At 38.0% G+C, this 22,903-nt stretch overlaps 2 pseudogenes; one reads left to right on the forward strand and one right to left on the reverse strand.

The window, feature by feature from the left end:
* Positions 1-3,015: 3,015 nt before the first annotated feature.
* LOC136284139 (uncharacterized) lies at positions 3,016-4,119 on the reverse strand (annotated as a pseudogene).
* Positions 4,120-11,374: 7,255 nt separating this feature from the next.
* Positions 11,375-22,316, forward strand: LOC136284140 (uncharacterized; annotated as a pseudogene).
* Positions 22,317-22,903: the final 587 nt, after the last annotated feature.

Consider the following 22,903-nt stretch of genomic DNA (forward strand, 5'->3'; position numbering starts at 1 on the left):
GAAGAACTTAAAAATGCCCTACAGTGAGCTGATAAAAATTTGTCAAAGCATCAACATTCAAATGACCAACCAACAAATTGATCAGGTGCAAAAAGACACTAATGCACAGTCAAGTGGCACAAACGTTTTTAAGCATAGCGCAGGCAGGATTGGTACCTCACAGAGTAAGGCTGCAGCTCACTCAGACCAAGCATTGTCATCACAGTCACTGATACAACGGATTTGTTACCCTGAACTGCACAAAGTAAATACTAAGGCTGTGCTTCATGGGTGCCAGCATGAAGCCTCTGCAATCTGCGCTTTTGAGGAATCTTTAGAAGAACTTTTTGAGTCATCAAATGTGGTCTCTTTGTTAATTAAGAGCATCCTTGGTTGCATGCTACCCCAGATTTTCTTATGTTCATGTGATTGCTGTGGGAAAGGTTGTGGAGAGATTAAGTATTCCCTCTGTTTAGAGAACAGTGATTTTAATTCTCTTGTTTTAAAGCCCTCCACTCGTCTAATTAAAAAAGAACAGTGCTGGGGAATTCATACTGCTCATTACACATGAATATTATTACCAGGTTCAGCAACAACTATTTTCAACTAAGTTGAACTATTGTTACTTTGTTGTTTGCGCTGTTTTCTCAAATGAACTTACGCAACTATCACAAAGATTTCTTCCATACAGAGACCACTGGAGTAAAGTTGTACCAAATTTTGGAGGATTTGTGTTTTGCCTGAGGTACTTGCTCGATGGTACACAAGAAGAGAGAGTCTTGTAGAGGATGGGTTCCACTGGCTAATGCAGTGTGCTATTGTAGAAAGGAAACTGACGAGGATACTGTCAAGTGTTGTAATCCGAGTTGTGCTATTCAGCAATTCCTCTTGTCTTGTTTGGGTATCAACACTTTTCCCAAGACCTGGTATTGCCCCAGATGTAGAGCTTTACCAGAATTTAAGAAAAGAGGCTCTAAACAACACTCGGCAAATTCCAAGCCAAAACTCACATATGTCTCAAAACACACCAAGCAAACAGTCACACAAACTTCAACAAACACGAGGCCAAACCTCACACATGTCACCACAAACACCAATCAAACAGTCACACATGTCACATCACACTCTAAGCAAACAGTCACACATAACACAATACACACCAAGCAAACAACCACACACATCTCAACCAACACCAGGCCAACAGTCACACATGTCACAACAAACACCAACAAAACAGTTACTAATCCCACAGTCAGTTCTGGCACTGAAGAAGTAACAATTCTGTAAACCGTCTTTACAAACACGCCTCCTCGTGACAAGCATGAGACAGAAGGAAGACTACGACATCATGAATATGGCCTTATTGCTTCCCCAAGTGGATGGTTGGACTGTGTAATCATACACGAGGCGCACATGATACTGAGGAGAATCAATAAAGGCATACAAGGAATTCAGAGGCCTACTCTTGGCTGAGTTCGACAATTTAGTATTATGACTGGACCATTTTTTCAAATAGTCCACATTAATAACAATCACTGGGTATGTCTTAGTAACATAAATAATCCTCCTGGTTATGTTGATGTCTATGATAGCCTTTCACCCCCTGTGACTCAAGAGTTGGGGGAACTAGCTTTTGATTTGACCGGACCAGCCTTTCAGGGAATTCATTGTGTTCCAGTGCAACATCAAGCAAATGGTTCTGACTGTGGTGTGTTTTCAATAGCGTTTGCGACAAGTTTGGTTTATGGACAAAATCCTGCAAGTGTAACATTCATTATTAGTCAGATGCGTCCACATTTACTGCACTGTCTAAGAAGAGTACTAGTAGTCATGACTCCTTTCCCTACCACTTCAACTTCTATCGCAGAAAAATGTCATGATTAGACGAAAAAAATCATGTGGCATGGTTGGGATATGATCATCGCATAGCCAAAGTTGTTTGACAAAAATACTAACTTTTTTAGGACATGGACTGTACAGTAAAATCCTTTGCAATCATACAGAGTATGTCTTATCAGACTTAAATAACAAAAAAATATCAGAATACAAGTAAATGTTAAGTACCATGTCATTCTCTTTAATAAAAATATGTTATTTCATCAGGAACCTCTGTCATCTCCTACTCATTAGTGTCTTGTAGTGACAATAATACCAATACAAATAATTTATTTATCAAGGGTGAAATACCTTATTATTGGTGGCCCAGTAGTTTACATAATGGCCCTCAACTAAAACAAAAAAACACAAAAACAAAAATCATACTGATCCTACTAATTATTACACTTTCAAACAAATTAATAAAATTCATTATAAAAACCAAAAAGTCCTGCTAATCTTAAAATGTTCTTGTGAAGAGTTTTCTTTGATAAAATTATTCTGTTGCATTTTTCTGAAATTTGAGTGGGAAATTATCTTTCTGTATGTGCCACCTAGATTATTCCATAGACAACATGCACTTGAGTGGAAATTCCTGAGCCCTGAGTTTCTTTTACATGATGGTGTCAAATTGCAGATCTAGTTTAATAACCATGTGTAGACCTAACATCTTTAAAATATGAGGTGAAATATTTAGGACACTGACCCTGGCTAACTCTGTGTAGCATAAAAAGTTTTCTAACAATACTAATAATAATAATGATAATAATAATAACCTCTTAAAACAAGGTAAGGATTTAAGCATTGCAGCTTGTGGGGTCATGTGCAAATAGATAAAATGAATAGATAGTTGCATAGTTCCAAAATAAGGCTGAAAAATCTACTTAAATGTTTAAACGTAAAATAAAATATCTACAATGTCAGTTCCTATCTGATTAATGTTCAAATTTATGATTAATAATTTTACTTAACTAATAAAATTACTTAGCTAGAAACCTCTTAAAAGGAGCAGCTATCTTCTGTGATATAAATTAGTAAAGTCAATGTTCCTGACCAAGGTTCATGTGAGATAGTCAATCATCCTGGAAAATTTTCACACTGTTCACCTTACGACACTCGATAATAACAGTAACGAGAATGATCTTTAAATACCCTGATATTTTAATCCAAAGGTACAATACCACTGAAAAGGTTTGTCAAAGCTGCACGAACTATAATAATTCTGTCAATCATTGGAATTTGAGCCTCATGGAAACCATTAGGGTAACACTGTAAGAAATCAATGGGTAAAATTCCAGAAAGAATGTAGTACTTTCCCCTCAGTAAGCCAATGATCCTTTCCACATGTATTTGAACGTTTGCGATTCCACGGGTCCGCTCAACATCTACAGGGTCTAGCTGGTCTTTTCCTTTAATGAATGCTGGTATAGCAAGCTCAGCTCTGTGGTACATAAGGCTTTCCCGAATAGTAAAGCCACGGTCTGCCATCACCTAATCTCCAGGTACTAGCTGTTCTAGAATGCCACACCTCTCAGTTAAATACTTATCTGAGGTCCTTCCTCCTCAAGCGTCAGAGACGAATAAAATACTCCCTTGTGGAGTTATTCCAACCAAAATTTTGACCGTATTTTGATTCCTATAGGTGGAGAAAGTTTGTGCCCGGGCCATTAGATTTGAAGGTTTAGAGATAAACATCTCAAAACAGTCGATAATTACTGTAGTTTTGTTGCCAAAAACAGCCTGGAAACATTGAGGCATGGTTCTCCACAAATCCTCACGTTCTGGCCACCTTATTAAAGGTGCTAAACGTGCAGAAAGAACAACCATCCAAGCCGAAAATATTCTCGAAACAGTTGATAGAGAAATTCCAAAGCGGTAGGCAAGATCCTGCATTGGCATGTTTAACTTAAGTTTCATCAGCGTGAGAATAAATTCTTGAAACTTGGATAAAGTTAGAGACTTCCTAATGACAAATGTCGAAACATTCGTGCACACCGTTTGTAGCACGTCATAGGCAGGCAATCCAATGTAAAACCGAACCTTGTCACTGTCATGGGCAAAATAAACTTCATCGAATGGCTGTTTCACAGCTGGGGTGTGAGGCTTTGTTTATATATTTTTTTCATCGACGGTCAAGTTTTCTTTAGTAGATTATGTATAATGTTCGTCGCCACTTAGCATCGAGGTTGCATGTCTACCAAACTCGCTCAGTTGTATATGTCGTTCACAAAGTTGGCTAAGTAACTTTCGTTGATCTACTGGCATTTCGAGATTATATTTTTCTGTCTTTTCGGTCAGTGATTTCTTGGCATGTCAAGGCAATCATCTCTTGAAACACTAGAGTGATCGCAAATTGAAGCAAAAATTTCCCCCTTTAGTAATTTCTAAGAAACAAGTCTTAAAATTGCATGTCCGGACAACCTAGTTGCACGTTTTTACTTTAATTCAGCCGTTTATTTAAATTTAAAAAGCCACTTACACATAAAAAAACGAGTGTTTTGATGCCAATGTCTTGGATTTACCATTGTAGGTGAAATTAACTGAATTCAGAGGCAATTTTGTAAGTCATAGAGTGTTTTTTCCCAAGAATCATAAAGCGTCATGTCTTTCCACAAAGCACGCGCGATAGCCCTTTGTATGACGACTGCTAAGACAATTCCTAGAAACATATAACGCAATTTTCCTTTAATAGCTCCCCTAAAAATAAGCAGAATGTTTTTAATGTTCTTCATCCTAGAGCGTGGAGGTTAAACGAGTAAAAAATTGTCTCTGAAAAATCATTTCTCAAGCTCATGTTTTCAATCCCGTTTATTTAATCCAGCATGCAATTTATCAGCTTCGAAAAAAAGTGTTTTAATGACACTGTCTTGAATCTACGAGCTGTAGGTAAAATTAACTGAAGTAAAGGTACCTTTGGAAAGCAAAAAGTATATTTTTTTTCCAAGAATCGTAAAGTGCGCGATAGCTCCTTGCATGCTGAAAACAATCCAGAGAAACATAAAGAGCAGTTTCCCTTTAACAGTTCCCAGGAAATAAGATTCTACGAAAGTTGTGGCTTTATAATATTTCAAGGAGAAATTTTCGTTTAACAAAGGGTCATCGCGTGTGCAATGCTCACTTCGAAAGGGTACAAATCATACCAAAACAACGAGCTAACAGTGGATTCTCTGCAAAAACTAACGTGACAATAACACGAAGAGGATCAAATTTTCACGTCGAGGATATTGAGAAAAACCGAGCCAATCTGTAAGGAAAATCGAGACAGAGTTGCGTCAATGAACCCTGTCACGCAGACAAAATTGTCACACTCGGGAAACGAATTGCAACTCTTGAATTTCGTGATCACAGGTTGTCGCATGTAGATAAATACTACACTTTTAAAAACGCCATAACATGAATGCACATTTAATCTATTCGCCAGAAAGTCGAATGTTTAGACATAAAGACACGTAGATGCGATTTGACTGAAAGTAGATAACATAAAATATAAATATCTAAGTACAAATATAGCAAGTACAAGAATAGCGAAAAAGCTACATGAGGTAGGAACGAACTTACAATTTGTGGCGTATCCAGGTCCGACAGTAAAACTCCTAAACAAGAACAACACGGCGCTAGCAAAAACTAGCAAAACGACTTACCGCGTTGAAATAATCTAATAATGAGAATTATCTAGAGAAAACAACGAGCATACTGACGAGAAAGCACTCGAGAGACCGCGATCGAATAAGACTAAAATTTCTCCCCTTCTATTTGGCCAGCGATTTCTAAGAAACGAGTGAAAAAATTCTCCATGTCTGTCCATGTCATCATTTCTCACGTTTTACTTCAATCACGTTTATTTAATCCAGCATGCAATCTATTAACTACAACTGAAGAGTGTTTTAATGAACTGTCTCGGACCTTTTAACCATCGGAAAACTTAACTGAAGTGAACATAACTCTGGAAAGCATGGAGTAATTTTTTTTTCGAAGAATCTTACAAAGCTGCATCTATTTCCGCGAATTGCGCGATAGCTCTTGGTATGATGACTGCTAAAACAATTCAAAGAAACATAAAGAGCAGTTTCCCTTTAATAGCTTCTTAGGAAATCAGATTCTACGGAAGTAGTGGCTTCATAATATTTCAACTGAAGAAGGACGTTTCGTTCAACAAAAGATCATTGCGTGTGCAATGCTCACTTCGAAAGGGTATAAATCATGCTAAAACAACGAGTCAGCTGTGGCTTCTCTGCAAAAATCTTACTCTAGAAGACAATAACACGAACAGAATCCCTTTTCGCGTTGAAAAGATTGAAAAAAACCCAGCCAATACATGTGGAGGAAAATCGAGACAGTATTGTCAATGAACTACTTGCTCTGCACAAACCGGTGAGTGGTTAACAATTTTTAACTGTGATGGAGGTAAATATCCACTACTTTCACCAAAGCTGGGGTAAATAATTATTTAGTATATACTACACAGAAACCAAGGTTAGTTAATTCCAGTCGATAGACCAAAAAATGGTGGGAAATTAAACTCTAGAGTGGAAATTTGTCTCCTCGGTTGCATGGAAGTGAATACCCGAGAGAAGATCTGGAGCGTAACAGAGCCGTAATCCGGCCTGACTGCGATCCCGCATTTAAGAGATTGAGAAAAACTAAGCCGATCTGTGCGGAGGAAAATCGAGACGGAATTGTCAATGAACCCTGTCACGCAGACCAAATTATCACACTCAGAAAACAAGTTGCAACACTTGAATTTCGTGATCCAATGTTGTTGATAAATACTACACGTTTAACGCTACAAAAACGAACATTTAATCTATGTGCCAGATAGACGAATATTTAGATGTAAAGATGTGTAGATGTTATTCGACTGAAAATAAGTAATTTGAAATATAAATATCTAAGTTCAAATATAACAACAACAAGAATAACGATAAAGCTACATGGAATAGAAGCGAACTTGTAGCGTAACAAGGTCCAGCAGTAAAACTAAAGAGCAACACAGCGCAGGCAAAAATTAACGAAACAACTTCTCTCCAGTCTTTCTGATGATTTCGATGTTTTCAATGGCTTCCTTTCCTTTTTTTTTTCCATCGAGTATCAAGTTTTCTCTAGCAGATTACATGAATAATGTTCGTCACCACGGCGCATCGAGGTCGCATGTCTACCTAAAAAAACTTCTACCAAAATCGCCCAGTTGTGTATTTCGTTCACAAAGTTGGCTAAATTACTTTCGTTGATCCACTGGCATTTCAAAGTTTCACTTTGTGGTAAACATATTCCTTCAGACCTTTCTTAAAGCGCTGGAAAGATCGCAAATCGAAGTAATATTTTCCCCCTTATTATCGGTTGGTGATTTCTCGGAAACGAGTCCTAAAATCGCATGTCTGGATAATCATGTCGCATGTTTTCACTTCAATTAAGCCGTTTAATTTAATTCAGCATGCAATTTATTATCTAAGAAAAGAATGTTTTGATGCCACTGTCTTAGATTTACCATTGTAGGTTAAATCATCTGAGGTAAAGGTAACTTTTGAAGGCTTAGAGGTTTTTTTCCCCCAAGAATCCTAACGCGTCATGTCTTTCTGCGAAGTACGCAATAGCTCTTTGCTTGATGACTGCAAAAAGAATTCTAAGAAACATACACTGAACGCAGTTTTCCTTTGATAGTTTCCCTGGAAATAAGCAGAATGTGTATAATTTATTTTTGCATTGTTTCGAGATTTCACTTTCTTGTTGACATATTTTCTTCAGACCTTTCTTAAAGCACTCGAGAGATCGCAAATCAGAATAATATATTTCTGCTTTCTTTTCGGTTGGTGATTTCTAGGAAACGAGTTGCATTGCGTCGGGACAATCATTTCTCACGTTTTATCTCACGCACCTGTATTAAATCCAGCATGCAATTTATTAGCTTCAAAGAAGATTGTTTGAATGGCATTGTCTTGGATCTATGAACTTTTGGTAAAATGAACTGAAGTAAAGGTAACTCTGAAAGCATAGAGTATTTTTTTCTAAGAATCCTGAAGTGTCATCTCTTTCCGCGAAGTGTGCGATAGCTCTTTCCATGATGAATACAAAAACAATTCTAAGAAACATAAAGAGCAGTTTCCCTTTGATAGCTTCCCAGGAAATAAGATTCTACGAAAGTAGTGGCTTCATCATATTTCAAATGAAGGAGGAATTTTCGTTCAACGAAAGGTCATCGCGCCTGTAGTGCTCGCGAAAGGGCACAGATCATACCAAAACAACGATTGAGCCAACTGTGGCTTATCTGCTAAAATATTACTCGAAGGTGACAATAACACGAAGAGGATACCTTTTTGCGTCGAAGAAATTAGGAAAAACCGATCCAATATGTGCGAAGGAAAATCGAGACAGTATGGTCAATGAACTACTTGCTCTGCACAGACCGGTAAGTGGTTCATACTTTTTCACTGTAATAGAGGTCAACATCAACTTCTTTCATCAACACTTAGATAAATAATTATTTAGTTTATACCACAGAGAAACCAAATTTAGTTAATGTCAGTCGATAGATCGAAAAATGGCGATGGGAAAATTCTTTGTCTGGAGCCTAACAGAGCCGGAATCCGGCCTGACTGCGATCCCTTTTACGCTTCGAAGAGACTGAGAAAAACCGAGTTAATGTGTGTGGGCGAAAATCGAGACAGTATCGTCCATGAAACCTACTACGTAGACCAAGTTATCGCACTCAGAAAACATTAATGTACATTTAATCTATTTGCCAGATAGAAGAATATTTAGATGAAAAGATGTGCAGATGTGATTCGACTGAAAATAAATGATTTGAAATATAAATATCTAAGTTCAAATACAACAACAGCAAGAATAACGACAAAGCTTCATGAAATTGAAACGAACTTGTAGCGAACCAAGGTCCAGCAGTAAAACTCAAAAGCAACATGACGCTACCAAAAACTAACGAGACGACTTACCCAACTAAAATCAATTAAGAACTATCTATAGAAGACAACGAGCATACTGGCGAGAAACAAATCGCTACCGGAATTACTTAATTCTTTCATATACTCATGCAAAAACGCGACCTGAATTGGATGGAAACAGACCATCACAATAGTAGTTCAGTGGAAAGAAAAACAATATAAAATCATTTCGCAGTTATTTCATAATAAATAAAAATGTATATTCTAGTAGCTACAGTGCGGATTGAGATTTGGATGTAATAAATTGAAGCCTTCAGATGACGAATTCAGAGTTATATTTACTTGCAACTCAGTTACGTCTGACAAAGGATATGAGTTTCAAGATTTTCTGGTGTCAAAGAAAGTTTCCTTAAGTATTCCTCATTCGTGAGATACAAGAATCAGTTGGATCCAATTGGATCCAGGCGAAGAAACTTGGTAATTTGCTTTACTGCTTGGCCATGTAGACAAGGCGATAGAAAAGTGAATGATACTCAATATTCAAAAATAAATTTTTCCTTACGCCATGGCTGAAGATATAAAAAATGTGGATGGTACACTTCATTTAAACTAAGGCCTCCTAATTCTTTAGAATTTCTTATACAAATAAAGGTTCGAAAGCAAGTATGACACCGTAGACTGTATTGTCACCTTTGAATGTCAGAACTGTTATAGTCATTGGTCAGATTACTAACTAAACAATTAGTTTATTTCTGTCTATAGACTGAAAATAGGTGAGAAATTAAACTCTTGATATGTAAGTTTTGTCTCTTCGGCTGAATGGAGGTGAATACTCGAATGAAGATCTAAAGCCCGATAGAGCCGGAATTCTGCATGATCGTGGCCTGAATACTGTTTATAGATCTAGACATCGGCATGACACGAGCCGTACAAAAACACTGCGTGGACTTGTGAAAAAAAACAAAAACAAAAAACAAAAGACAAAAGACAAAAACAAAAAACAAAACAAAAAACTAACATTTGAATCGGTTTTTGTGCGAGAGCTTTAAGTGTATGCATATCGTAAGCGTCTATAGCTGAATAACGGGCAGCCGGCCAAGATAATCATGTAACGGTCGGGAAAAAAAAAATGACAAATCGGGAGAATCTAGACAGTTCAAACTTTTATACATCTACGAGTAGACGATCGGAACTGCTAAGCGTTTCCCGAGGACATTCATAAATCGCTTGTCTAACGCTCCGTTTTCGCTGGACTCAGAATATACCCATGGATATTGACACTTTGCGTGAGGTTGACTGCTAGTCACGGTTCTCAAATTTCTAATTGACCGGCGGTCGGAATTTTTTCTAAGATTTTTTTCCTGATAGGAAAAAGCATATGCCAATTTTATAATAACATAGTGAACCTTTAGGTAGCTTTGTACTCCAGTTAAATCGAGGTTCCGTCCTTGCATTTTGCATTTATACATTAAGAACTTGACTACTAAAATGCTATAGTTAAAAGAATATTTACATTGCGAACAGTTTGGGTAGCCTCCAAGGGAACAGATTTGAAGTTCCTCCTGCGGTTAATGTATGTCCACTTTCCTTTGCCGAAGCCAATAGTATCAATGTTCAGTGTTGCGACTCACGAGGACTAGATTCGCTTTAACCAAGTTATTTAAAGCGAAAAAATTCATAGCAAAATGACTTATAGCGAAACAATTATGTCGATCTAAAAAAACAGCTTTTAGAGACTTAGCTGTTTCCTTAGTTCATCCCAATGTTTGAACCTGACCAGCCACGACTAGTTGAAGGTATGAGGCTTTCCGCAGATACTAAAAAATTAATCCTCTTTTTGTTACTGAAATAGAACCATGGACGCCTTTCTATACCGACACTTGAGGAACATCCTCCACTGAATCTCGGATTTCCCCCTCTCTTGGATAGCCTCCTCGTCCGATTTATCAGCAGTCCTCGTCCGAGCTTTACCCTTTAGGGCTTTTTTTTCCTTTAAACCTTAAAACACCTCGCCAGCTAGCTCTCCTGTAATGACTTTTTTAAAGGGCAAGTATGCCCTTTGATTTAAACGGTTTAGCTTTAATATTTTCACGTTTTTTTTTTGTTTTCCTGGTTTTTTTTTTTTTTTGATGCGCGATTGCGGATCCATCTCAACTGATGCGAGAGCGAAACTTCCTTTTCAGGTGTATTAGGGTTGTCGACAGCCTATTTGAGGCCTCTTGAAATTCTTCGTGAATATTTTGTGATGTTTTCTTGTAATATTTCGAGAGCACTAATCGATGACGATTTCACAATTAATAGACCTTAGCTAACGCAAGGAGAGAAGATCATTAGTATATTTTATGACCAATTTCATAGTTATTCAGACAAAATCCTTTTCTGATAAAACCGCGGCGAAAAATCATTGACCTCTCGTCAAAATCGTTACCACGGACGTCAAAACAACCCTCCGCCATATACTTGAAATGTTTGCCATCCCACAGTTCCAGAAACCTTTGCGCATGACACAAAGATCCAATTAGTAGCATTTCAAACATTTGACTTAACCCGACGCTTAAATTGGGTAGTACTCTTAACAGAACTCAGTCTGAGCGGAGATCAAGTCCACAACGAACAGGATGAAAATGATTTGCTTCAGCATTTTATTTGCCTTTGGTAAGTCAATTCACCTTTGCAATCAATTTCAGATTATTATCGTTGTTTTGCGTTTCGGGTGCAAAGCATTTGCAGAGGGGTATATACTTTAAACAGAGGTTATCAGTGCATGCAAACAAATAAACCATGGTTTACAGTCGAGTTTGTCAATGTAATATTTCTCCATTAGTGCTATTGGCTTATTTTCAGTCTGTACGATGATATCGATTTTTGCGATGGCTTCGTTTCTAATTTTTCTATCGAGTCTAAACTCTTATGTAGCATAGTATGAAGAATGTCCGTCGCCCTAGAGCGTTGAGATTGCATGTTTTCTTAACTGGCTTGGTTACGTATTTCATTCACATAGTTGGCAGGGTTACTTTCGTTGATCCACTGGCAATTTCACTTTCTTGTTAAAATATTCCTCCAGAAATTTTTTTAAAGCACTAGAGAGATCGCAATTTAGAGTAATTTTCGGTAAGTTATTTCTAAGAAACGAATCTCAAAATTGCATAGCTGACACAAACGTCCCCACGTTTTTACCTGATTAAGCCATTCATTTCAATTCAGTGTGCAATTCATCATCTAAAAAGAGTGTTTTAATGGCACTGTCTTGGATCTTTACATTTTAGGTGAAATTTACTGAAATAATGGTACCTTTGGAAAGAGTAGAGTATCTTTTTCCAAGAATCGTAGAGCGAATATGTAAAACGTTCGTCATCCTTCAGTCAAGGTTGCATGTTTACCTAACTCGCTCACTTGCTTATTCCTTGTACAAATTTGTCTTAGTTACTTTTGTTTATCCGCCGTCATTTTCAAATTTCACTTTCTTGTAAACGTGTTTATTTAGACCTTGCTTTAGACACTCGAGGGATCGCCAATCGAAGTAGCATTTGTTCTCTTCTTTTCAATCAGTGATTTCTGGGAAACGAGTTTTTAAATCGCATGTCTGAACAATCATTCACATGATTTTAATCGACTCCCCCCTATTTAAATCCAGTCTGCAGTGTATTTTCTACAAAAAGGGTGTTTTTATGTCACTGTCTTAGATCTATAAACTGTAGGTGAAATTAATGTAGTAAAGTTGGGAAGGCATAGAGTATTCTTTTTCAAGAATCCTTATTCAATATGTCTTTCCCCGAAGCACGCGATAGCTCTTCGCAGATGATTGGAAAGGCAATTAGGGAGAACCATTCAGAGCAGTTTTCCTTCAATAGCTTCGTTGGAAATGAGGAGAATTTGTCTCGTGTTTCTCGTTCTAGAACGTGGGCAGGTTGCATGTTCGCGTTCAGTTGCGTATTTCGATCACAAGGTTGGCTAAGTTACTTTCGTTGATCCACTGGCATTTTAAAATTTCACTCTCTTGTTAACCTTTTTTAAAACACTCAAGAGATCTCCAATTAGAATGATATTTAAAGATATTTATCCCCTTCTTATCGGTCAGCGATTTCCACGAAACGAGTCAGAAAATCGCATGTCTGGAGAAGCATTTCGTAATTATTTCTTATTCACTCACGTTTATTGAATCCAGCATGAAATTTATTATAAACAAAATAAAGTGTTTTAATGGCACTGTCTTGGATCTATGAATTTTAGGTTAAATTAACTGAAGTAAAGGTACCTCAAAGAATTTTAAAGCGCCATCTCTTTCCGTGAAGTGCGCGATAGCTCTGCGTGATGAATGCAAAAACATAAAGAGCAGTTTTCCTTTAATAGCTTCCCAGGAAATAAGATTCTACGAAAGTAGTGGCTTCATAATATTTCAGAGAGGAATTTTCGTTCAACAAAAGGTCATCTCGTGTGCAGTGCTCACTTCGAAAGGGCACAAATTATACCGGAACAACGAGCCAACTGTGGCTTCTTTGCAACAATCTTACTCTAAGGTGACAATAATGCGGAGAGGATCCCTTTTTTATTTGTCGAAGAGATTGAGAAAAACCGAGCCAATCTGTACGGAGGAAAATCGAGACAGTATGGTCAATAAACTACTTGCTTTGTACAGACCGGTGAGTAGTTAATAATTTTTTACTTTAGTGGAGGTATATGAAATAATTATTCAGTATATACCACACAGAAACCAAATTTAGTTGATTTCAGTCTATAGACCGAAAAATGGTGGGAAATTTAAATCTTAGCATGGAATTTTGTTTCTTCGACTGCATCAGGAGGTGAATAGAGATCTGGAGTTAACAGAGCCGGTATTCGGCGTAACTGCGGCCTGAATACCATTCATAGATCCAGACATCGGACTTACAAGAACCAGACAAAAAAAAATTGTCTGGCTCGCAGTTTCTGAACCGCACAAACGTTACGCTCTTGTCAGGGTCATGATCGGCCGGAGAAAGCTTATAAAAGGAGATGAATAAGAGCCAAACAGCGCGGAATACCTTTGCACATTTATAAGCTGACATGAAGCTATCAATGGGCTTGCTTTCAGAGCCTAACAAGACACTGCGGCGAGCCAGACAAGTTAAGTTTTAAATATTACTGTGCCCAGGAAACCTGCTGTTACTTGAATAACATGAGATAATCACACAACAAGCTTTCCGTGGGTTATTGAGTTCTCAGAATGAAAATGAACTTTATATCAGAGTTGTTGAAAAAGCTTATGCATTCGAAAATTCTATGAAAAGTGCGGCCATTTTTAAGAATCCGAAACTGCGATACGATTGTGAAGAGCTCCACTAAAAAGCAGATGTACAGTAACGTGAGACTTTGCCATCTCCTCTCAAAATTGCGTGACGTACCCTTGACATCAATGAGCAGATGAGAGTTCAAGACAAAGTTTATTCGAAAGTCAGATAAATTTCGGGATCTCAGTGACAACCAACCGCTTCATAAAGAGTGACCGCTTAATACGGTGCCGCTAAAAACAGGTTTGACTGTTGTGTTACTGGCGTCATACCATGAGGTAGTCAAAGGCTCCTTGGCGCTACCTCATGCATAGGGTTTCAATATTCAAACGTATCCTTTAGATGACCGGTCGATCAGTAACTTTAAAAGCGTCATCCGCAGCACTAAAATGAAACGACACAAAAAGGCGTGATTTGTGAAATTGTAAACCAGCATGAGGCGTGATTTGCCTCTTCAATAACCCTGAGATAAACGTGACCCGTGAATTGAGATTTGAAGATTTCTCCTTTAGATACGTCACGCGCTGGCCTACGTGACGAGTGAATTTGTTATGTCTACTGCTTTAGAAAGCAATGGACATTATAGTCATCGAAAAGTAAACAATAGCATAACTCAGTAGACAATTATTCTGATGGGTAACAAGTTGAACCAAAAAAAAACTGCTTTACGCATTCAGGAATTTTCGCTTGCACTCGGCGATGTTCCGACCGATCTTCGTTCCAGTTAGGTTAGCACATAATTTGATGAGGAATGCCAGGAATAGCATCCTCGCGGCCGACTTTAAATAATTTCAAGTCGTATTTTCGGTTTTTTTTTTTTCTGATCGAGTTAGACCTTCTGGAGCTCAAAATGAAAAGTAACAATGCTACAGAATACTCTGCGTAGAAAATAATGGATATCAAAGTCTTTAAAGCGACAGAATAAGCTTCCGAGTTAAACGACACTTCGATTCACCGAAGTGATGTGAATTATGGCTCGGAGTGAAAACCGAAGTTTCAGTCTTCATGTGACAATTTGACGCTTCCAAGGCCCGACAAATACTGCATTAAAGTAATGATGTGTCAGAGAGGTAGAAGACTGTGAAATCTACAGCGCGGGTTTCTTAAACTGAACAAAGTTTGTACTTTTTTTTGCTTTTAACGGCAAATAAAAAACTGTTTTGAATCCAGCTTTTGTCGAGAAATATTTCTCGTCTAATTAATTATTCATGTAAACATGAGATCACTTCGTGCACTAGAAATATTTGGAATTTTACTGTGAAATACGATCCGTTTCACTCAAAAGCGAAAAATTCAGCAATTTTTACCTTGACTTCTAATTGAAACTCTAGACGTAACTATCGTTTTTGTCTCTGAAAATAAGTAATTTAAATGATCTACTTTCATCGAAGCATTTTGTTGTTAAAGGTACTATATATGAATTTACTGCGCATTTTGTTTTAACGATTTCTCAAAAATTTTAACATGTCCATAGGCAAGCCAAACACTCAGGTGCTAATTTGCCAATGAAACTCAAAGTTTGACAGGTATTGAAAGAAGTGAAAAAAATTAGGACAGCTTGAACGACGAGCAAATCAGTCACAACCTTTGGTAGATTCGATTTCATACCATTGCATCTGAACGATCACTTTACCTAGCAGTTTCTGTGACAAGTGGTGGCGTTAAAATATAACAATGAAATATCATGGAAAAAAAAAACACCCTCTCAACAAAGCATTTAAGTGCGGAGGATATTTATTTATTCATTCATTTTTTTTTTTTGGGGGGGGGGGGGGGGGGAGGTTGCAAATGCCCTGAGAGAGACCAGACATGAAACAGTAAAAACAGTGAATAAGTTAGGGCACAAAAAGTAACTTTTATAGTAGCTGTAAGTCAACAAAAGGAGGTTTTGCTGGGAGCTGCATCCCATTTTTGGCAGCACATACTGGAATCTCAGTTAAATTCCAACCGGCTGCAAACATCTGGACCACTTGTCATTTATCTGGATCCCATACAAAAGTTTCTGTTCGATTTAGGGTTGTAAATCCTACTAGGAATTATTTGTGGGGTTTTGAAATGTAAAAGACCACTGCATGGAGTTTACATAGTGGTAATGCTTTCTCTGACCAACAGCCAGTGGTGTCTGAAATGTATGAAGAACTGACTTGAATAACAGCAATGTACAACGATAACAAGGAAATGAAAATCGAACAAAGAAAAGACAGTAAGAACATGCCTGACAGTTAAGATACTTATATGAAACGACATACCAACACAATAGGAAAATTTGACCAATTGGCGCGAAGCTTATTCAATATGTAAATGTTGCGCGGATATTGGAAACTAGGAAGCTGCTCAAAGACGTTGCAACAGTATAGGGTTTGCATAAATTTCTTGAATTCTCCCAGCTCCCTAACTCTAACGAGCTGAGCTTATGTAAACACGGAAAAGTCCTCTAATGTTCAAATATCATACATTTCGTCCTATTTCTTATAAACAATATATTTGCGTGAACAATATATTCAAGAACTCGCCCAGCCGGCTGTCATGGGAAAATCTCAGACGGCATAGCTGTTTCGACTTCGCTGCTTACTGATAAACATCACTCTGGTTAATAAGTAGTCAACTGTTGATGTCTTTCAATTTTTATTCACCTCTTGGTTTGTTTTGTATTTAATTTTAAACAGTTTTCCTTGTCGGAAGCGATGCCACCTTTTCTAACGTAAGTTTGGGCTCATGTTCTTTCATGGAATACTACTGCAGTGCTCGTAAATGCAATACTGCTTTTTTTTAAAGCATTTCAGAGAGACCCAAAGGCAGATTGTAGGTAAGTGGATATAAAGAGTGGCGGGTTCTAAAGGTGTTTGTATGCGGAATACCAAACAGGTGTTGCAACAAATCTGTGGAGGAAGGAGTAGCATTTTTCAGGTTTAATTCTTTTCTGTAGTTTGTTATATCCATGGCTTAACTCTTCTCTATCCTCAGTCATCCCGATTTCTTTTGGTTAGTCATTGTCTCTATTAAGTTTTCCTTTTTTTTCTTTTCACCTAGCTGTTTCTCTCTCTCTCTCTCCCTCTCTCTCTCTCTCTCTCTCTCTCTCTCTCTCTCTCTCTCTCTCTCTCTCTCTCTCTCTCTCTCTCTCTCTCTCTCTCTTTCTCTCTTTCTTCCTTTCTTTCTTTCATTCTTTCTTTCTTTCTTTCGTTATTTCTTTCTCTCTTTTGTTCTTTCTTTCTTTCTTTTGTTCTTTCGTTCTTTCTTTCTTTCTTGCTTTCTTTCTTGCTTTCTTTCTTTCTTCTTTCTTTCTTTCTTTCATTTTTCTTTGGAAGAGGAGGCATTTTTCCGCGCTGCAAAAAATACATCAAAACATCGCGGCTCGAATTTTGATCATGATGTTTTCTGTCTTGTCCCTACAGCGCGGTGTTCACCAAAATGAAAGATTGTATTGGCGACCTGATTAAGTTTTGTTGGAAAGACCGACTGACCGAAAGCCAAATCAAAGGGATCGTTGACGCCAGCTTTAAGAAAGAAGAATATTGTGGCCAAAGTTATATGGAACTCCCCACTTTGTCACCAGGCAGTAACCTTTGTTCCGCATCATATAACAATGATTCGCAAAATTGCATGCGATCCTTTCGACAAAAATTTATCAAGGACAGAGCAGATCCCACTCTTTGCTCGTAAGTTGAATGAACATGGCTTTTAGTTCTTTGACTGGAAATGGAGTGAAATGGGCAAGGGGGGGAGGGTGGGGGTGATGGTGGTAAACAGGAGGAGTGATTAATGCTGAACCCAACTTCACACCAACTAGGCAAAAGAGAGAATACCTTTCAAACCGGGTAAAATACACAGTTTTTTTTACACAAATTAAATGTTGCACCACAACTTTATCTTCAACATAATCCCGTTCTTCCCCTCTTCCCATCCTTTAACTGTTATCATTAAGTTTTCATAAGTATTGCTTCTCACCCAGTTAAGATTGGAGTCCGTCATGGTAAACTCTCTCTTCCTTTCCCACACCCACCTCGAATTTCGTTAGATTTCTCTACCAGTTCACCCGTATTATTTTGTATTCCTGAGTGGGTAGTCCGATGTTCCTGCCATCAAGCTCTCGAGGGTTCAATAGTCGACCAGCGGGCAAGTTTTTATTGCTCTTTTTAAACTGACCTATCATGCCAAATGCAATTCTATCAATCGCTGGAACTATTCAACAAGGTCACGAACATTTACAGTTTTGAATGTGATACATAGCTTCTAAAATTAACTAGTGATTTCCTCATTTGTTCTTGTTCTCTCCAAGAAACGTTAGTTATAAGACGAACAAATCACAGATATATTAAATTACCGTCGTATAGCTCTTACCAATTTCTACTTCCTGTTAAATTAGCTAATATGGTTAGCAATATTAGTATAATAATTTAAATTTCGTTCTTAGTGTTCACACAATGATCAAAATCCAGAACAAAAGAAAATAAAAATACCTTCAACATCGTAGAGGCTATTTACCTTTACTATCAATGTTTTATTTTGCTTTGATGTACATGACAAATCGTTAGCGATGTAACTTAGAGAACCTGAAATTAAAAAAGAAATGAGTTGACTTTTTTTTTTTGCTTTTATATTTCTTTCGTCCCCTCACAGCACTTTACCTGCTATTAGCAACCGCTCGTATGCATTTTAAATCTTTAATTGGAGGGGGGTAGGGAAAGGGAGGCGTGCGGACCAAAAGAGCTTGATACTCGTTCTTACAGCTTAACTATATATGCATACAGTGGTGGGACTCTCGTTAGATGGCCAGTCTGAGTGGAGCTGTAAAGAAGTAGACAATGGTTTTCTAACCAATTTGTCGATGTGATATTTGTTTCATATCTGTATGTAAGTGTCGGCTGGCTTCTCTCCAGTCTTACCAATGATTTTTATAATTCGATGACTTCGTTTCTAGAACTTTCATTGAGTGTCAAGTTTTCGCAGGCAGATTATCCATAACGTTCGTTGCCACGGGAGTATTGCGGTTGCATGTCTACCAAACTCACTCAAATGCGTATTTCGTTTACAAAGTTGGCTAAGTAACTTTTGTCGATTCACTGGCATTTCGAAATTTCACTTTCTTGTTAACATATTTCTTCAGACTTTTCTTAAAGCACTCGAGAGATCGCCAATCAGAATGATAATATCTCCTTTCTTTTCGGTTTGCGATTTCTTGATGACTGCAGAAACAGTTAAGGAACATGAAAAGCAGTTTTCCTTCGAGAGCTTCCCTGGAAATAAGCATAATGTGTATAATGTTTGACATCCTACAGCGTCGAGGTTGCATGTTTACCTAACTCTCTAGATCTCAGTTGCATATTTCGACCACAAAGTTGATCAAGTTGCATTTGTTGGTCCAGCAGCATTTTAAAATTTCAATTTCTTGTTAACATTCAGACCTTTCTTAAAGCACACAAGAGACCGCGAATTAGAGTAACATTTATCCCCTCCTTTACGGTTGGCGATTTCTAAGAAACGAGCAAAAGCAAAAAAGATCGCATGCCTAGAACATCATTTCTCACGTTTTACCTCACTCATCTTTATTTAATCCAGCATGCAATTTATTAGCAACGAAAAAGAGTGTTTTTATGGCACTGTCTTGGATCTATGAACCGTGGGTAAAATTAACTGAAGTAAAGGTATCCGGCTCTGGAAAGCATAGAGTATTTTTATTTTTTCAAAGAATAATTCTGCGAAGTGTACGACAGCTCTTGGCATGATGCCTGCAAAAACCATTCAATGAAACGTAACGAGCAGTTTCCCTTTGATAGCTTCCCTGGAAATAAGATTCCACGAAAGTGGTGGCTTCATACTATTTTAAATGAAGGAGGAATTTTCGTTCAACCGGAAAAAGTCATCTCTTGTGCAGTGCTAGCTTCGAAAGGGCACAAATCATAACAAAACAACAAGTCAACTGTGGACTCTCTGCAAAAATATTACTCTAAGTTGACAAGAACACGAAGAGGATCCCTTTTTCGCGTCGACGAGAGCGAGAAAAACCGAGCCAATCTGCGCAGAGGAAAATCGAGACAGTGCTGTCAATGAACCCTGTCACGCAGACCAGATTATTTCATTAGTTCTGATGGATTTGTTTCTAGTTTTTCTATTCATTTTTTAGTTTTCTTAAGCAGATTAGTATAATGTGCATCGCCCTGAAGCCTGAAACTTGTATGTTTACCTAACTCGCTCATTGCGCATTTCACTCGAAATATTGGCAAAGTTCATGTTGTTGATCCACCAGAGAGATTGATTACTTTCTTTGATCTTTCTTAGGCCAATCGAGATTTCGCGAGTCGGAGTAATTCTTCTCCTTTTTTTGGTAAGTGATGTGGAAGGAACGAATCTCAAACTCGCATGTTTGGAGAATCATTACTCTCGCTTTTACTTCAATTTATTTTAAACACGTATGTGCTTCATTTTCTACAAAATGTCACTATCTTGGATTTACAAATTGTTGGTGAAATTAACTGAAATAATCAACAAAATGTCACTATCTTCTCTATAAACTGTTAGTGAAACTGAAATAATGGTACCTTTGCAAAGCGTAGAGTATCTTTTTTCTAAGAAACCTCGCGCGTCACTTCTTTCCGTGGAGAATCAAAACTGAAACTGGCCTCTAATACACCTCGTGGTGGATTTCATTGCAGTCTGTTTCTGGCAGCAACATAATCATAGAAACTCAAACTGAAATTTTCCTTTATCGGCCTCTCAGGAAGTAAGAATCTACAAAATAAGTGCCTTCATAATTTTTCAGGGAAGATTCTTGTCCAACGAAGGGTCAATAAATGCAGTGCTCACTCCGAAAGGGGCATTAAATCGTTCTGAAACAACGTGCCAATTGTATTTTCTCGGTAAAAGTCTCTTACTAAAGTGACAAGATCCCTTGTTCACCATGAAGGGGAGAGAAAACTCGAAGAGAAAGAGGGAAACGAGCCAATCTGTGCAGAGGAGAACTGAGTCAGTATTGTTAATTCAGTTAACTGAACCAGTCAAGTCGCCCTAAAGTTATCTCTCCTGTAGTTTTGTCGCCCGGAATTAGAGTTATTTCACCCGAGAATTTAGATCAGGCTAACCGACTTAAATTTGGCAAGAAGATTTGGTTGAGAAATCCTCATCACTTAAGTTGCAGTTTCCGTTTCCTAGCGTGGGCTCTTGTACTTTCATGGAGTACTACTGCAGTGCTCGTAAATGCAGTACTGCTTTTCTTAAAATTTTCCAAAAGACCCAAAGGCAAATTGTGGGTAAGTACATTTGAAGAGCGATCGTTCTTAAGGACATAAGTATACCAAATACTGTTTGCTACAAATCTGTTAGGCTACGAGTAGAATTTTCCTCATATTTGCTGTTGCTGTCATTCATTTACAGAACTTCATAGCTAGGTCGCATTTGCTTCTGTAGTTTCTAATTGCCCATTCCTTCCCCATCCTGATTTCTTTTAGTTGGTTATTGCCTTTTGTTAGTTTTTCTTTTATCTTTAGCTGTTTTTCTTTTATTTTTTTAAATAAAGGTCAGTGTACTGCCCCACGTATTGATACATCAAAACATCGCAATTTGGTTCGACTGCTTGACCATGATAATTTTTATCTTCTTCGTATTACAGTGTGGAGCTTAGCCGAACTGAAGAATTGTGTTGTCGACGTGATGATGGTCTGTATGGGAGATTCACTGCGAGAAAGTAAAGTCAGAGATGTCGTTGATAAGATTCGTTTAATGTGAAAAAAGGCTTTAAAAGAGGTGGGGGCACTATGGGTGTGGGCACCCCAACCCCCCCCCCCCCGCCCCCATCCCCCCGTCCCAAATATGCCCCTGACCCTGCATTTATAAATGTCAATCATTGCATATTTAACTCTCTGTTGGTTTTTCTTATAGTGTCTCCTTCAGCATGCTTAGGGACACGATACAATTACTCAGACGAGACCCAGTGAAAACTTTTCTTTATATTAAGGCGCCAGCGCACCAAACGGTATAGCACCATTGTGCTCTTTAGAGAACTATCATTATTTATTTATTTATTTATCTTATTTTATTTTTTAATGAACGTTGTGAATTTTTTTCTTCCAGGGAAAATGCAAAAGTAAAGAGGTGTTTAAAGAACCTGATAGATTCTGACTGCAACTTCGCCGCCCCGGCCAAGGAAGCGCTAGAATTGGCTTACAGCGACTACAGTCCTTTCTGCGCAAACAATCGGGATCTTGGGGCCACCGGAAATGATCAGTGCGATGGCGTGCAGGATAAGAACGGTGATGCATTGAAATATTTGAGGATGAAATATTTGATGATGATGTTTGTTAGTTAAATGTTAAAGTTTAGAAGGCTTTAGCCCCTTGTTTGTCTTGAGTTACAGAAGAGTTTCTGGACTTAGAAAATTTAAAATGACATTCGACACTTGTAAGAGGCGTGTTTCAATAAATTGTTTGCGATACTTTTTTGTTTTTGTATTGGTTCGTTTTCTTTCGTTCTTCAAGGAACACATCGTCATTTATAGGTCGGGGTTATAGCATGACAAATATCTAAGATTATTTCGTAAAAAAGGTTGTGGTTATTCATCTTGGTGAATAACAATAAAAGCTAAGTTTTTTCGTTTGTCTCACGATGTAATCATGTGTGATGATGTTGATGTCGTTAGGGTGAAGTCTTATATGAACTGCCTCTTTGACTCTGCGCGTGTAGTACTAAGGGTCACGATCAATGAAGGCAAGTCTGACACCACAATTTTAAGAGAACCAGACGGCCAACTCGCCACCAGCGTATACAGGAAGCCCACGCACACCGATCAATACTTAGCGTACGATTCACACCACCCTCGATCAGTAAAACGCGGTATTGTCAAGTGCCTTTACGAGCGCGCCAAAGGTCTCGTCGCACGTTGTTTTCAAGTCGGAG

This window comes from Pocillopora verrucosa, chromosome 11, assembly GCF_036669915.1.
Source record: "Pocillopora verrucosa isolate sample1 chromosome 11, ASM3666991v2, whole genome shotgun sequence".
Classification (NCBI taxonomy): domain Eukaryota; kingdom Metazoa; phylum Cnidaria; class Anthozoa; order Scleractinia; family Pocilloporidae; genus Pocillopora; species Pocillopora verrucosa.